At 39.9% G+C, this 16,521-nt stretch overlaps 1 protein-coding gene across 23 annotated transcripts in view; it reads left to right on the forward strand.

The window, feature by feature from the left end:
- The window catches only part of MAGI1 (membrane associated guanylate kinase, WW and PDZ domain containing 1), a 612,719-nt gene that overhangs the window by 322,490 nt on the left and 273,708 nt on the right, over positions 1-16,521 (forward strand). The gene's annotated exons all lie outside the window — the stretch shown is intronic.

The following is a 16,521-nucleotide window of genomic DNA, read 5'->3' on the forward strand; positions in this document are numbered from 1 at the left end:
TAACACTCTTTGGAGTAGCCTCATGTACAGATGGGCAAATTTTCTCTTTCTTTTTCTGGATGTGCCTTTCTGTTGAACTCATGGCTAACAGCACTATACAGTCCCTCAATATCTGAGGGGGATTTGTTCCAGGACCTCTGCCCTGGGGATACCAAAATCTAAGGATACTTATATAAAACGGAATAGTATTTGCACATAACCTAGGCACATCCTCCTATGTATTTTAAGTCATCTCTAGATTACTTATAATACCTGATACAATGTAAATGCTATGTAAATAGTTGCTGGTGCATAGCGAATTCAAGTTTTGCTTCTTGGAACTTTCTGGAATTTTTTCTTCTGAATATTTTTGATCTGAGGTTGGTTGAATCTGCGGATGATCAGGGCCACCTGCAATTCATGCCTAAATGAAGCTTATGTAATGCATAATTTCTCTGTAAGGCACATCACAGCCTTCATGCACTTTGGGACACGAGACAGCCTTTTAGCACTACACTTGAGGGTTCTTTTAAATAGAGAAGTCATATCAAAAAGCACAAAAATGTGAAAACATGGCACTTAATAGATGCCATGGAAAAGGCATAGATGCCAACGAAAAGGACACTTGTTTATACTTTGAGAGCTGAAACAAGAAGGTAGAGCATCACCTTATTTGATCTACTGTAGCATGCATGTTGGTCAAGTAAAATTTTTCACTGGTCCTTGTGTGTCTGTGAATCACCAGGAGAGTGCCGCAAGTGTTGATTTTTGGGGTTACAAATAGGTGAATTCACAAATATCTACTCCATGAATTATCAAGAGCAACAGTATTTCTCCATGTGAAGCTAGATTGGGGAACCACTGGTGTGGCAGAATTCAAATCCCTCTTCCATCAGTTTGTCTGAGAGTAGTGTGACCTCAGACACGTTATTTAGTTTCTCTTAGCCTCAGTTTTTCTTCTATAAAATGTGGCAATATCAGATGCTCCCTCATAAGGTTGTCATGAGCATTAAATGAGATAACAGTCTTAGAACAATAGTTTGCATACATGCATACTCAATAAATGTTACCTTTTGTGTTATTGGTGGTGATATTAGACTTGGAGTAAACTGGGGTATAGAACTACTTCATGCAAATGGGTTAATTTCTCTGGATCTGTTTTCTCTTCTGTGCAGTACGTACTGTAATAATTACAGTTATTGTACACTGCTGAGGTTAGGAGGGACCAACTTTCTGTGCAGTTGAAAATCTATGTATAACTTTATAGTATTTTTGGTTCCACATCCACAGATTCAACCAGATCATGTAGTAACTTAGTTATTTATCAATGAAAAAAAAGTCTGCGTGAAAGTTGATCCACCCAGTTCAAACTTGGGTTGATCGAGGTTCAGCTATACTTAACAGGGCTGCGGTGAGCATTCCATGACATACCATAGGTGACAGAATTTGGTTAGTTCTGAAACCCAACACAGTTGGGAACAGTTGCAATGTTATGGAGAAGTATGAATGCAGTCTACCGTTTTCCTAATAATCATAAATATCACTTAGCATTTACAGTATGTTTCCATGAGGATTTAACATTTTGGGGTTAAAATGCTTTCCTCACCACTTGGCATATTATAGTTCTTGTTAACTGTAATTATCATTCCTTTGCTTTAGGCTAGTGGTTCACAATGGAAGTGATTTTGATCATCAGGGGGCATTTGGCAATGTCTGGAGACCTTTGTTGGTTGTCATAACTGGAGGAGGTGCTACTAGCTTCTAGTGGGTAGAGGCCAGGCATTCTGCTAAGCTTCTTACATACACAGGACAGCTGCCCACAGCAAAGAACTCTCCGGTTCAAAATGTCACTAGTGCCCAGGGCGAAAAACCCTAAACTAAACTGACAGTTCCCTGAGGTCAGGTACTGTGACTTACTCACCCTCCTGAACCCTGGTATAGGAGTGGAAGATTGTACAAAGGCACTTAGCCCTTTGGTTTGGTGTATCCGCAGATTGGCTTCATGACCTCCAAGTCTTAAGAGTCAATCCTTGACATATCTCCTCCCTTCTGATTTTATTATTTTAAAAGTTTCAATTGTGCCATATTTGAAACATAAGGAAAAAAACAGAAAATAGTATAAACAGTGTTCGCAGTGTGGTCTGTGGACTGGTGCCAGTCTGCAAACTGTTATCAGCCCAGAAGGAGGCCAGTAGAGAAGGTGGGAGAAAGAGTATAGGCATTGTGAGAGCAATTGGCCCATCCTGTGGTGTTTCTGTTGCATATACAGAAGTATCAGGCTGCAGCAGGTTGGACATTTAAAACTACCCTTCTCTTCCGGTAGTTTGAGAAGCACAGATAACCAATGGTCGGATTCTGACTTTCCAGATTTCACAGATGTTGACATTTTGCTATCTTAAGTTCATATTTGTCCCTCCCTTTGTCTCACTCTGTCACCTTTTCCCTATTTGTTAAAGACGTAGCACACTGCAGACAGACTTATTGAACCCCCAGTCTGTGCTTGGTACAGGATTCGTCCTTCTCTGGAACAGGTGTTGCAGTGCTCTGCCCAGCACCCCACATCTCTGCTCTACCCATTCCCTGCCCCACCCCCAGCCCCCGAAATCACAGCAAGTCCACAGAACCAGCAGCTAGAAAAACAACAAATACATACCTACCATTCTGACCTCTCAAACTTCCATTAAGATCAGAGGTTGGTAAACTACCCCCATTTCAGTAAAGTTTTATTGGAACACACCCATGCCTACACGTCCATGCATTGTCTGTGGCTGCTTTCACACTAAATGGCCGAATCGAGTGGTCGCTACAGAATCCGTATGGTCTGCAAAGTCTAAAATAATCGGTGTGGCCTTTTATAGAAAACGTTTGTTGATCCCTAATTTAGAAAAGTACTTTTTCATGTAAAACCAGGCTGGGGTGCTCATTTGCATATCAGATCTAAGCAAATTGATTTCTCTTTGGACTGAATAGGTCCTACTTGTTATGGTGGGGCTGAGGGGAAGGGATCCAATCTAATGACTATTTTAATTTTTTTTTCCCTTTAATTCACCTTTTGGTTTGTTCTGATTGAGCTTCTATCCTGAATTTGTTCGTGGAGTTCTTGGTAATTCCTGTTTTTTCAGTATGTCCATGGCCTGCTCTCTTGGTGGCAATAATAAAGAAATACAAAGATGATTATGAGACTAGAAGTAACAGGTAATGATTACTAATACCAAGTGCCAGGTTATGTACTTCATATGCTTCACATCATAACAAGTCTGTCATCCCGTATTTTCAAATGGGGAAACTGACGCCCACAGATGAGATGCCCAAGGTCTCCCATCTTGGAAGGAGCAGGACAGGGATTCCAACTCAGAAGTCTTGACCTGAGTCCAGTCGTAACCCTTATGCAGCAGAGCCTTTTGATTATTGATGTGTTGCTGTGGTTTCTGTTTCCCCTTATATTTTAGAGTGTTAATTTTCCAGCTCTTTTTCTGAAAAACCAAGATGTCATTTTAAATGGCTGTTTTCTGCTGAATTTGTCCTTGTTTAATTATGAAGGTGACTTGTGTGTTTAATAAGATGCCCCTTCCAAAACAACATACAGAATTCATTTTGTTGACAGGAAATCATTTATTCTGTAATTTACATAGGATAATGGAGGTATGCTTTGACATTTGCTTTTCTCCCCACTCATTCTAGATTGAGACTGGGGATCAGAAAAGGCCTAGTTCTACCCTCTGTGGGGATATATACCCACAATTAATCTCTTTGCAAACCACCTGGTGCACAAATGTGTAAAAGACAGACATTTGAGCTTTGCAATTTGTTTTTTATTTTCTAGAGCTCTAAACTGATGTCAGGAAAGATGATTCTGTGTCCTGAAGGGTGCCTAATTTGCTTCAGAAAATGAGTCTTCATGCTGGAATCCTGGAGTGTAGTTTAGTGTTTTGTTTGATGTGCCTGTGAGGTGCCAGTTTGATAAATGTGTGTTTGTTTGAACTTGATGCTTTTCCCCCTACCATTCTTATTCCCAGAATTAAATTCTAGTAATAATTGGTTCTTTGGCATTATATAGATGATTCCATCATGTTGTAATAGCTTGTTATGGAAGACTACACATTGTGGCCTCCCATGGAGATGATGTTCCTTGTTAATCTTGTTTCATTACAGCAAAATTTGTCTAATATGAAAGTGAAAAGAATAATTAGAAGATGTCAGAAAACTTTTTGACACTCCTGCTTTCTGTGATTTTAAGTATAGTTTGAAATAATCATATGATAAGAGCAGAAATCTGGCCCATTTTCCCCTAATGAGATCTGGAAACTTTTTCAAAAGACAATAATGTTCTTCGTTCCCAGTGAATGTATAGATTTCAGAGTAGTCAAGGGACAGTCACTTTGTATAGCTAGACACCGCCCCCCCCCCCCAAAGGTGAATAAGTATGGGTGTTTGCGTGTTTATCTTAACCTTGTCTGAGTTTTCTAGGATGTTTTTTGTCTGTGGCCCTAGACAAGGCCATGTCTCCCCTAGCATTTTGTACTTGACCCTTGTTGCACTCGCCACAATTGTGATTATTTGTATAATTGTGCATTTAATGTATATTTCTATTGCTTGACTGTGAACTCAGAGAGGGTGAAACCCTTGTCTGATGTCTTTACCTTCATGGCCCTAGGACCCTGCAGAGTGGGTGACATGGGGTAGTCACTTAGTGAATATTTGTGGAATGAATGAATCAAATCAATGATCTTTTACCACACCAAAAATATTGAGTTCCCTTGGAGGCTGAAACTATGCCTTCTCTTTCTTGTATGTACTCAACAACAGAGCACAGAGGAGTCATTTTCTAAATAGCAGTTAAATTGGATAGCTGAGTGATTTCTATGTGGCCAATTTATATAATCTGTTTGTTTTTTTTTGCGTATTGTTCTGGGCAGGCTATAGACCATGGGTTCAATCCATCACCTGGAGAGACCCAACCAAACTCTGGGAACCTGCTTTCTTCACCATCTACTCATTTGGAAATTTGAGGGATGAGAAAGGTAGAACCTGGGGCTGACATCACTGTAACACAGGGAGTGGTTTGGTGCGGATTTTCTCCAGAAGCAGAATTGGCAGTTCTGGGATAATTACACATCACAACATAGTGGGTATGAGCATGGACTTGGTAGTCAGACACACTCGGTACTTCCTGTCTGGGTGACATTGGGCAAGTTATTGAATCTGGCTGAGCCTCACTTTCCTCTTCTACAAAATAGAGATAAATAGGACCTACCTGGTGGTTGTTGGGTTTAGATGAGTATACAGGACTGGCATGAAACACGTAAAGAGGGAGCCACTATCATTGATCCTTAAAAGAAGGAGTTGTGGATATAAGTTCTGGTTGATTTCTAGTAGTTATTGTGTCTGCATCCTGATGTAGTTATATCAAGGTACTGGGACAGAAAACCTTCACATTTGGACTCCACACAGTTTTGTACTTCGAAGGTATTTCATTTGGTTTTGGCATTGGACAGAAACTTAGGTAGGAGGACAAAAAGTGGCTTATGAGCTGATAAAAGAAATTCAAAGCTGGATTTAAGAGAGAGTGGGCACACGTGATAGATGACTTGTATCCCACGTCCTTGCTACTCAAAGTGTGGTCCATGGGCCAGCAGCATGGGCATCACCTGGGGGCTTGTTAGAAACTCAGAATTTCAGGGCTCGCCTCAGTCCCTAGGAACCAGAATCAGCATTTAAACCAAATTCCTAGATAATTGAAAGAAAGGCACATTAGTATCTGAGAAGAGATATCCTATAGAATTCATTTGCTCATTACCTTAATTTGGTAACTAGCAAGTGGGAATCTTGGTGCTTATAGATGGTATTGCAGGACAGAAAAGGTAAAAAATCATTTTTAAATTAAACTTGATTGTGAAAATAGTAGCATTTTACTTGACCACTGGGTTTTGACTGAATAGCAAACTGGAGCTTTCATTGCTCCACTGACATACTGGTATTTGGTTCATCACATCCTTATGAAAAGTCAACAGTGATATTTATAAAGAGAACTATATAGTTCTCTGGAGCCCCAAAGAAAGATTTTGTAAGTGATTTTGAGCCAAAAAACCAGAATCGCTTAATGTCAAGAAACCCTCACCTCATTCCACCTTTGCAATGCAGATTGTTCTTTTCAGCCTTAAATCTCTTTCCCCAGGGTATATAGGATTAAGTCACTAATTTTCCTTGGCGTGGCTTCCACATCATTTTTAAGTCCTAACATACTGAATTCATGTTAAACTCCAAATGATTTTCTGTGTTCACACAATGATTCCCTGATAAATATATCAGATGTGGTGTAAGCGTTTTACATGCATTATCTCAATTAACAATGACCCTCTAAGGAATATATTGCTATGCTAGTTTGATAGATGAGGAAATTTCACTCAGACTGTTGGTGACCTTCCCAGTAGCGGGTAGTCATTCAATGGCAGAGTCAAGATTTGAACCAAGGTCTTGGTGCTGTTGCTTCTATTGCAGGTTTTTATGCAAGTTGGTTTGCTTTTTATTGGGCTTTGCTCCAGACTTGGGAGCAAGAGTCATTGCTACTGGATTTTGGCTGCGCAAAGCTCAGGCTAATTAGGATGCAGCCAAGTAGAGATTTTTAGAGAAACCAAAGTTTAACCAGGCTGTTGAAGCGGACGGGGTGGGGAGGTTCACTGCACTAGCTCCCAATTGCTTGGGGATCCTGCTTTGTGTTCCCTTTAACAGAGGGGTTTATTTAGGAAATAAGCGCAGCTTTCTCCCTCAGTGACTAGCTACATATGCCTCTTGTACATACAAAATAGAGAGCATTTTCCCCCATCCCTCTTAATTAATTCAAAGGCATATTTTCTGTTTGTTTTACCTGGGAGGCATTGTTAGCACAGGCTCTGGAGGTGAATCCCAGCTCCACACTGACTGTATACGTTGGGCAAGATACTGAGCCTGCCTCTGTTTCTGTTTCCTTTCTTTACATTGGGGCTAACAGTAGTATTTACCTCCTAGGGATGTGGTGGGGTTGAAGGTAGGGCGGCATATAAGGTTCTTAGTCCAATACTTGGCAGGTAGTAGGCATTCCATAAATCTTAGCTATTGATATCATTATCCTTAGCCTCCTTATCATCATGTTTGCTATTGTATCTCTTTTTTGATGCCTCCAGATATAGCCTATGTTTGGTGTGGAACACAATAGATATTCTTTAATTTATTCCCATTTCTTTGTTAGATAGCCCTTCTTCATTTCCCCCCCCCTGGAGTAAGAAGTTTGTACTAAAAGATTCTTTTGTCCTTTTATCTATGATAGTTATCTTATTTCCATTAGCCTCTTTTATATTCCATAATATTTCATATGCATAAGATTTAGAATTGAAAATTGCTTAAAAGATGTATATTGGTCTGTGTTTAATGATCATTTGGTACATAGAATTTGACTCTGGAAAGCCAACTGGAAAACACAAACAGAGCTGACATCCTATCAGTGTCATATGTAGTTTGAGAGACAGTAAAATGCAGCAGAGGCAAAGGGGCTTTGAAATCGATGCAAGTTTTCTAACTTTTGGTTAAGAAGAATGAATTTTCTCAACATATGGTCTAGAATTTCTGTGGTGATATTGAGGGAAAGTGTTTGTTTTTTTTTTAATTTAGCACTTCTGAAACTTCATTTCTCTTTCCCTGATGCAGACTTGATGACATTAGAGGATTATGTTTTTATTACAAAACTGAAATCTGGAATGGTTAGCAAGAAGACCCATGCCTTTATGCTCAGACAGCTCCAATGTCTTTGACACAAGAGCTTTCCAGGTTATCAGTGAACTCAAGGTACAGCCAACCTTTGAGAAGAAACTAAAAAAAGAGCAAAACCAAAAAACTTAGGAAGATTGTTTCTTTGCTAAATAACATGACTTTTCACAAGAGTGTGAAAGAGCCTGGACACTGGAATTGAATTGCTTAAGTTAAAATCCAATTTCTACCTCTTACTAAGCTGTGTGAACTTGGGCAGCTTTGTCAACTTGTCTGTCCTTCAGTTTCTCTTTCCTAAAACAGAGGTAATGATAACTCCCATTTCAAAGAACGGTCAGGATTGAATTAAATAATGTATGTAAGCACTTAGCACAGTCCTGCAATAAATTGCAGTCATCGTGGTGATGGATGAGGACGACTCAAAATTCTCCTCTACATGTCAAAGTGAGCAAAATGGAAAAACTCTGTGAGTTAACAAAATCTGTAGGCATTGTACCATTAGTGGAAAGAAGAACAGAAAAGCTCTTCATTTTCTCATCTGTGTTTTGCTGAGTTTGGGTTCTGTTTCCAAAGTCACAGTTGACTGTGTATGTAATAATCTGTACCATAACTCTGTGTGGCTGGATGTAGATTTTTTTCCTTTTAATCAGTGCATTACTTTATATTTTCTAAAGTCTTTATGGGTTTTCAGTGAAGTGTCTTCCAGTGCCATCTGGGACTACAGGTGGTGAGATGGTGTTTTTTTCCGCCTCTCTCCTTTCTGTGTCTGTATTCCCAGTCATCATACTGTTCCAGTGCCAGGGAGTTGAATGAGAGCCCCCCACTGGCCTTCACACTGGTAGGAAGATGCATTGTGTGTAATAAAGGGAGCTTATAAAGGCTCCTGTAATGATTGCAACTGGGCTTGCTGTTCTGAGGCAGGAGACAATTTTCACTTTTTGAAATTGATATGAAAGAAATGGGGTAATAGCAAGAGCATTTTCAAGTTGAAATTTAAGTTATTTGACAGTTGCAAAATACATATATCACTGAACGTGTGCTTTATGCTTAAGATTTTACATTTCTCAAACTACTGGGCCATGAAGTCAGTATAGCTTGTATTCTTATAGTTGGGACCCAACACTCAGAAATTTAGGAAAAGAAATGCAGTGAGCAGGAGGACGCAGAGGGGTTGGTGGTTCCTACGCAAATGTGCATTTCATGCCCTGACCAAGGTTCATACTGTGACTTTGGGGTAAGAAGAGGTAAGAGCAGTTAAAATTTGGCATATTGGCATATCACCATGCCCAGAATGAAAAAGACATTCTTCAGGGCAAAAAGTGGACAGTCAATACTCTTGTCACTAGCACACAGAACAAGACTCAATAGTGTGAGTTGAATGAAGCTGTGAATTTGAAGCTTTTTACTATTGATGAAACCTTTGATTTGAAAGTGGCAAGGAAACCTTTTCACTGATCATTATCAGGCACTCTTACTTCAAAACTGTGCTTCTCCTTATGTTTATATTCCAGGTGGGTCAGCATTCCACAGCTTTCTCTATACCTTTAACAGGTATGCTAGTATTCTACTACCACCATTTAAAAATTTTACTGGAAATTTCTCTGTCCTCAGTTTTGTATATCTTGCTGTGTGTGTGTTGAAAACGTTAGGAATGATTGATTAACTTGTGAACACACCACACAACAACAGTTTCTATTCTGTGCCCCCCGTTATCTGGGCACAAAGATCTACACCTTAGCAGAATAAGGGCAAGTGATAAATCTTTTCATTCTAGAACAATGTGATGCTACCTTTGCCGTCTGTTCTGTATCTAGGCCAATATATAAAGGAGACTTTCAGGTACAAGAAGGTGCTCTTTCCCCCTCACCAAGTTGTGAGTTCAGTGCAGATTTTCACTGGGAAAGAAATAGAAAAATAACATGCAGGGTTGCTTACCCTCTTGAATTTATTTTATAACCACAGGTGACCTCTGTGGATGAATTAGCTCACCTGGTGAACTTCTAACTACTCAGAGTTCCTACACTCCAGCAATTTAGGCTAATAGGGGGTCATATTTTGATAACTTTGACCAAGACTGCAATCTGCTTGCCCACAGTTTTGGGCATAGTGACTTTTTCAGGTATGCCTCATAGTAACTCTGGTCACTGGCTTCAGCCTTCAGAATTACACATACGTTCAGTCTCTAGAAAACCAGTGACCAGTTAACATCACCGTGATTTCAATCCCTGTAAAGCTGAGGCCTCTTCATGCATGGACTTGCATTGCATGAAATCTACTAATACTTGGATGATTCCTAATATGCAGTCATAGGAAGTTGAATGGTGACAGTCATTCTGTTGCGTTGGCAAACCATTAAACCACAGAGGGCTAGGGAGATTTCAGTTTCATCTCAGGATTCGACTAGGCTGCCCTTTGCTTAAGTTAAAGCAGTGGTTCTCAACTGAGAACAGTTTTTCCCCAGGAGATGTTTGACAATGTCTGGAGATGTTTTTGGTTTTCACAACTGGCAGCAAACGAGTAGTAGCATCTGGCATCTAGTGGGTAGCACCAGGGGTGCTGCTGAACATCCCACAATGCACAGCACAGCCCCCTACAACAGAGAATTATCTGGCCCCATATAAGGTTGAAAGCCCTGAATTAAAGTAAAATTTTATTTTTTCCAGGTGTTATGGTGTTATTTCTCCCCTCTGTTATTCACTTCGAATGACTATGAATCTCACTTTCTTCTTGAAATACTTAAATAATGGCAAGTGACTTCATTTATAGAAAGTGAAACCAAATTTTCTTAGAAGACTGTTTATTTATCTACCCTTTGATGATGAGAGTTTAAAAATATTTAAATAATGACTTCATAGCATGAGTGTGACTAGTATAGAAACAATAAGAGAGCTCGTTTAGTTTTCATTTTTGATGGCATGTGTATAAATAATTGTTGAAGTTTGGAAGTAGATATTGTTTTGTTCAGCCAACTTAGCATTATCCCTTTAATTAACGTGTTTTTTTCTTTTCCCTTCAGTGTAGTAGTTAAAGAAGATAGGTTTTTAGATGTTTACATATAAATATTCCCGGAACATGTTTGAACTGGGGCACTACGTACTCTAAAGATGAGCTGAAGAGTTTATCTGAAATGTAGTCATTTTAAGATGGGGGTGGGAGGAAGTTGGCTTGTAGTAAAAAGTCATTTGAAGAATTAACTTTGGGGTTAAGTGAAGCATATAGTTGCTTTCAACTAGGGGACAAGGATTATCTCTTGGATCCTCTGAAAATCTGATCATGTTTTCTTGGTGCCATTTACAAGGATGGCATGCTTGGGATGTCTGCCTGCAGTGAGAAAAAGAAGGAAGCAAAGAATTTAAAAGTTGACTCACTCTTAACAGTCAGTTGATTTCTTTGTTTGGTGTTGCTGATGCCATGTGGCTGGAAGAGTGGGCTTAATGTGTAAGCACATAGGCCGTAATGTCCTGCTAACCACCATCACGGTCAGGGCACTGAGAGTTTCCGGTGAGTCCTGGGCTCTTGCTACCAGATCTGTATCCTCGAGCAAGTGTAGACCCAGAGACTTTGGACATGCAGGGATTATGACTCTACTGGCAACTTAGACCTTACCTCCAGAGTGTGTTTGAACTGCTTTGGGTGTTCCTTCAAATGAGAAGCCTCTGGACCACTATTTTGTGTTGTTCCTTTTGCAGGTAGTTGAACTGGCTAAAACCAAGCCAGGACCCTTGTAGACCTGGTTGTCCATGAGCCTGGCTAAGCCCGGTGTGTGGGATTTCATTCCACCACGTCATCATGGCCCTAGGAAAGCAGTAAGCAAAAAAGTCAAATGTTCTTGAAAAATTATCATATAACATATTAGCAGAATTATAAGAAGTGTTAAGAACAAGAAGTGGGGGTCTTGGGGGGAGGGAGCCACAATCCCTCTGTCCCCAAACAGCTCTTTTTACGTTTTGCTTATTTCCTGTGAGGCCTTGACTTGTATGCACACACACAAATCACATTAGAAATATGGAATTTCAGATGTGTACCCTGCTTATTTTACATACAGGGATATCATAAATGCTTTCCATGTTGGTGCAAAGTCATCACTATGGTGAGTCAAGAATCGTGTAGTAGGGAATTCCCTGATGGTCCAGTGCTTAGGACTCTGTGCTTTCACTGCTGAGGGCCTGGGTTCGATCCCTGGTCGGGGAACTAAGATCCCACAAGCGCGTGGTGCAGCCCCCCAAAAAAAAAAAAAAAAAAAAAAGAATCTCGTAGTAGTTCATATTAGTGCCCCTCAAAATTTATTTGCATTCTCGTCACCTGGCAATGTTGTTTAAATGGTGATTGTGACTCACTTTGCTCTGCTCAGGACCTGAGGCTCTGGATTCCCAACAGGTTTCCATGGGCTGCTGATATGGTTGGTGTATTAGTTTCCTGTGGCTTAAAAGCACAGAAATGTATTCTCTCATAGTTCTGGAGGCCGGAAGTTGGAAATCAAGATGTCGGCAGGGATTTGTTCCCTCTGGAGGATTATAGGGGAGAGCCTCTTCCTTGCTTTTTGCTGCCTTTTGTCATTTCAAGAATGTTGTGAAAATGCAATTATACAGAAAGTAACCATTTGGGATTGGCTTCTTGCTGCCTTTTGTCATTTCAAGAATGTTATATAAATGGAATCATGCAGAAAGTAACCATTTGGGATCGACACTTTTCACTCATCATAATTCTCTGGAGATTCAGCTAGAGTGTTGCATGTATCCATAGTTCCTTCTTTTTATTGCTGAATAGTATTCCATGGTATGGATTTACCACCTCTGTTTAACCATTCAGCCACTGAAGGTCATCTGGGTTGTTGCCATTTTTTTTGTGTATTACAAGTAAAGCAGCTATAAACATTCGTGTATAGGTTTTTGTGTCAGCATGATTTTTCATTTTTCTGGAGTAAATGTCCAGGAGTACATGGCTGAGTCCTATGATAGTTGCATGTTTAGGTATTTAAGAAACTACCAGACTTCTCCAGAGTAGCTGGATCAGTTTGCATTCCCACCAGCAGTGTATGAGTCACCCACTTTCTCTGTGTCCCAGCTAGCATTAGGTGTTGTCATTATTTTAGCCACTCTGATAGGTGTATAGTGATATCTAATGATCTTAATTTGCATTTCTCTAGTCGCTAATAATGTTGAATATCTTTTCATATGCTTATTTGCCATCTGTATATCTTTTTTGGTAAAATGTTCATATTTGATGTCTTTTTGATGTCTGTTCATATCTTTTGCCTGTTGTCTACTTGAATTATGTGTTATTGCTGTTGAGTAGTAGTTTTCTCTCTGTTCTAGATACTAGTCCTTTGTCAGATATGTGGTTTGCAAATATTTTCTCCCAGTCTTTTCGTCTTCTAAAGGTCTTTCCCAGAAAAAAAAGAAAACTTCTGTCTTGCTAGTCTACCTATTACCTGGTTCTTTAGGTAGAGAGAGCAGGCTTTTGTTGGACTCCTGTCATCTGCACCCATTGACATTTACCAGTTTGTTGGCTTCTTCAGCTCCAATGCTGGGTTATACGGGGTGTAAAGAAAACCCATGGAACTCACCTGAGTGCTGAGATCTTTCCTGAGGTTGCTAGCTGGTCTGCCTTCTTCTGTTTACATTTCAGAGACTTCTTGTTTGTTTTATAGATGACATCCAAGGTGTATTGTACTTAGTGGGAGGAATAGGGAAATGCACATCTGCCCCATCTTCCCAGAAGGGGAGGTGTTACTCCTTTACTTTTTATAGACTTGCAGGTGGAACACTGACTTGGCTCTATAATCCAGAACTGTTGAGTTGGCATGAGATGTTTGCTATCAGCATGGTTTTAAAGGAGATAATAATTACTCAGAACACTGGTTATACGCATTTATCTAGTTATTTTCTTTCCAGCCCTTCTAAGGGACCCTGAACTGTAGAGGCACTAGTGGAAGAGCAGAAAGGGTGAGAAACTGAGAAATGAATAGTCTACCCCACCATCTGGCCTGCTGCAGTTCAGAAAGTCACACGGCACAGCCAAGTTAGTTCTTCTTCTCTGTGTTTATTTGAGGTGCCAAATGCTAGATTTAAGCCAAGAACTGATTTTGAAAATATTTTTCTACTTCTGTTTTGTCAAACGTGTTCCTTGGCGTATTATGTTAGGGCTTGTTCTGCTAAAGCTTAGCAGAGCCTTCTGTTTCTTCAGGCTGATTTGGCTTTGCACAATTCAAACATTAGACCCTCGTTTTGGAACAGAATTCTTCTCTAGAGATAGCACGAAGTGTGTTTTAATTTCCAGGCAGGTAATACCTATCAAATGAGAGTTGGAGCTTTTATTCTTTAGCTGTTATTCTTTTATATATGGGACTTCTGTTTTAGCCCTTTTCTGCTCAAGCCTGTTTGACTACATTTTCTCTTTCTAATTACGGGGAGAAGAGCAAATGTTAAGCTAGCCTTCTTTTAACAAGAAAAAGCAATGAAAGTGTCACTGCTTTACTTTCATAATTTGATTTTGCTTGAACTTTTAAGATACCAGTGTGCTTTTTGTATAAATAAATAAAGCCTACATATCAAGGTTATAGGGAGGGTAGATGTCAAGGTAAGACAGTACATAAACACTTCAAGGAAAATTTTGGTATCAGGATGAGGAAAGGGTTTTCTGCTGGGGTTAAATATTTGTAGTTGCTGATGAAAAAAATGTTAAAGCGTTTTCACTTATTCCCCGGGAGTCTTGGAGAGAAGGATAATTGTAGCAGCTTCTATATCTCTGACTAGTGGCAGAATAGTATCTCATTAAAGGAAATTGATTGTTCCTGTGCAGGCTGAACAGCTTGATCAGGACCTGGGGGTGGCTGAGAGCCTCACTTGGTGTTGCTACTTGAAGAAATGAGGCAGCCCCTGGTTCAGCGTTAGCTTGAGTGTAGAATCCATCCACAGAATAATTACCCGATTCACAGCAGTCACGTTTGAGTTGTGTTTAATTTGGGGGAGGTTTCTATTTGTTCTTTCCTCTTCTCTAGTTCTTTCTAAACGTGCTGGCGCTTTATTCAGCTCCAAAAATCAGCCTGTACCACTATTTGAGACATCAGCATTATTATTTCAGTGTGGGAAAGTCCTGCATTTGTGCTCTCAGCCTGCCATTTCTCACCTTCTTCTTTGTCATCCATTACAGCCCCTTTCCCACCTTTTACATTTGATATGTGTTCTTCAAACTAAATATGTGTAACTTATTACTTTTCTCAGGAATTGGTGTGAAAGCCAAGAGGATGGCTGAGCTGCTGTGAGAGACATCAAAGTCCAGGTCACCCGCCATCCCCTGATCCTTTGAGATGAATTTTCTACCCAGCTTATTTGAGTTTTCTTCCCTAGGCAGGGCAGGCAGAAACCCAGTTTAAATTCCCAGGGCTGTGATTCTAAGAGGGGGTTGGAATTATTATTATTATGTTTTAGCTCCCTTTCCCCTTGATGTTTTTCACTGCCACCCATCCCTCTCTGCTCCTGGTTCAGAGTCTTATTTCTACTTTGAAGCTCAGGGCACTTCATCTTAGGAGATCCTACAGGATTCTCTATACACAGATGGTTCTGCATAGATGTTCTCACAATTAGCGAGTCCACTGAGAATTCAGGATCAGAGAAGTAGGCTAGGCTTAGAACCCTGGCTGCACGCTGGAATCACTAGGGGAGACGGAAAAAACAAAAAAACAAATAAACCCCACCAATGCCCAGTCCCTCCCCTAGATTCTTGCTCTGAGTTGGGGGATTAAGCACTGGTATTATTGTAGCTGTGCCCCAGGTGATTCTAATGTTCAGCAAGGTTCATAGCCATCCCTTCCAGGTAATGTCCAGTTACCTCTTAAATTCTGAGTAAGCCTGGCTGGTTCCCTGTTACCAGAACATTCCAGGTCCCAAGGAGAGAGCAGCTCTCTGCTTTTGCTGTTAGAGGCATGTGAGGGAAGCCGGGTGAATTCGGTTCCTTCAGGTTCTCATGGTGACTCTAAATCAACATCACCTAATTTTCTTTTTTAATATAGGCTTATTCTAAAGCAGGAATTCTCAAATGTGGCTTGTCATCTCCCTAGGGTGTAGGCTGGTCTCAAAAGGCATTGCAAAATTTATTTAAAGGCACTTTAATTTCTAAAGATAATTTTCTGTCTCCTAAGGACTGGTTTGAAATCAAGCAATGGAAAAGAGGTTGTCAGAGGTTCCCAAAGGCTGAGGTGTTGACATGCTTCTGTTTGTTCCTCTGACAAATGTTGGATCCCCTTCTGTGTTTTGGTAACTGCAGTGTCAGCTGTGACTTGCTTGCCTAATAACAGCAGTCAGTAATTGGGTTTACTGCCTCATTTGGTGTCTTTGTTGCAATTTTTTAAAATGTCATTTTAGAAGTGGGGTGAGTATGCCTGCATATAAGCTATTTATTTATTTATTATTTTGTACTTTTATTTATGTTTTTTTCATTTGTTTTTAGCTCCTGGTTTTTTTTTTTAATGAAATATAGTTGATTTACAATGTTGTGTTAGCTTCAGGTGTACAGCAAAATGATTCAGTTATACATATACATGTGATTCAGTTATATATATATATATATATGATTTAGATATATATGTATGATTCAGTTTTATATATATATATATGTTTTTTTCTTTTTTAGATTCTTTTCCATTATCAGTTATTATAAGATATTGAGTATAATTCCCTGTGCTATTAAGAATTCAGCTGCTATAACCCCTTGTGGTGTGTAAACAGTCAAACAGCTCTGAACTGGCTGAACTCCTTAGCGCTCTGCTTCCTCAGAGTGGGGGGAAGCAAGCCAGAACAGGTT

Source organism: Balaenoptera borealis, assembly GCF_965194805.1.
Source record: "Balaenoptera borealis genome assembly, chromosome: 12".
Taxonomy (NCBI): Eukaryota; Metazoa; Chordata; class Mammalia; order Artiodactyla; family Balaenopteridae; genus Balaenoptera; species Balaenoptera borealis.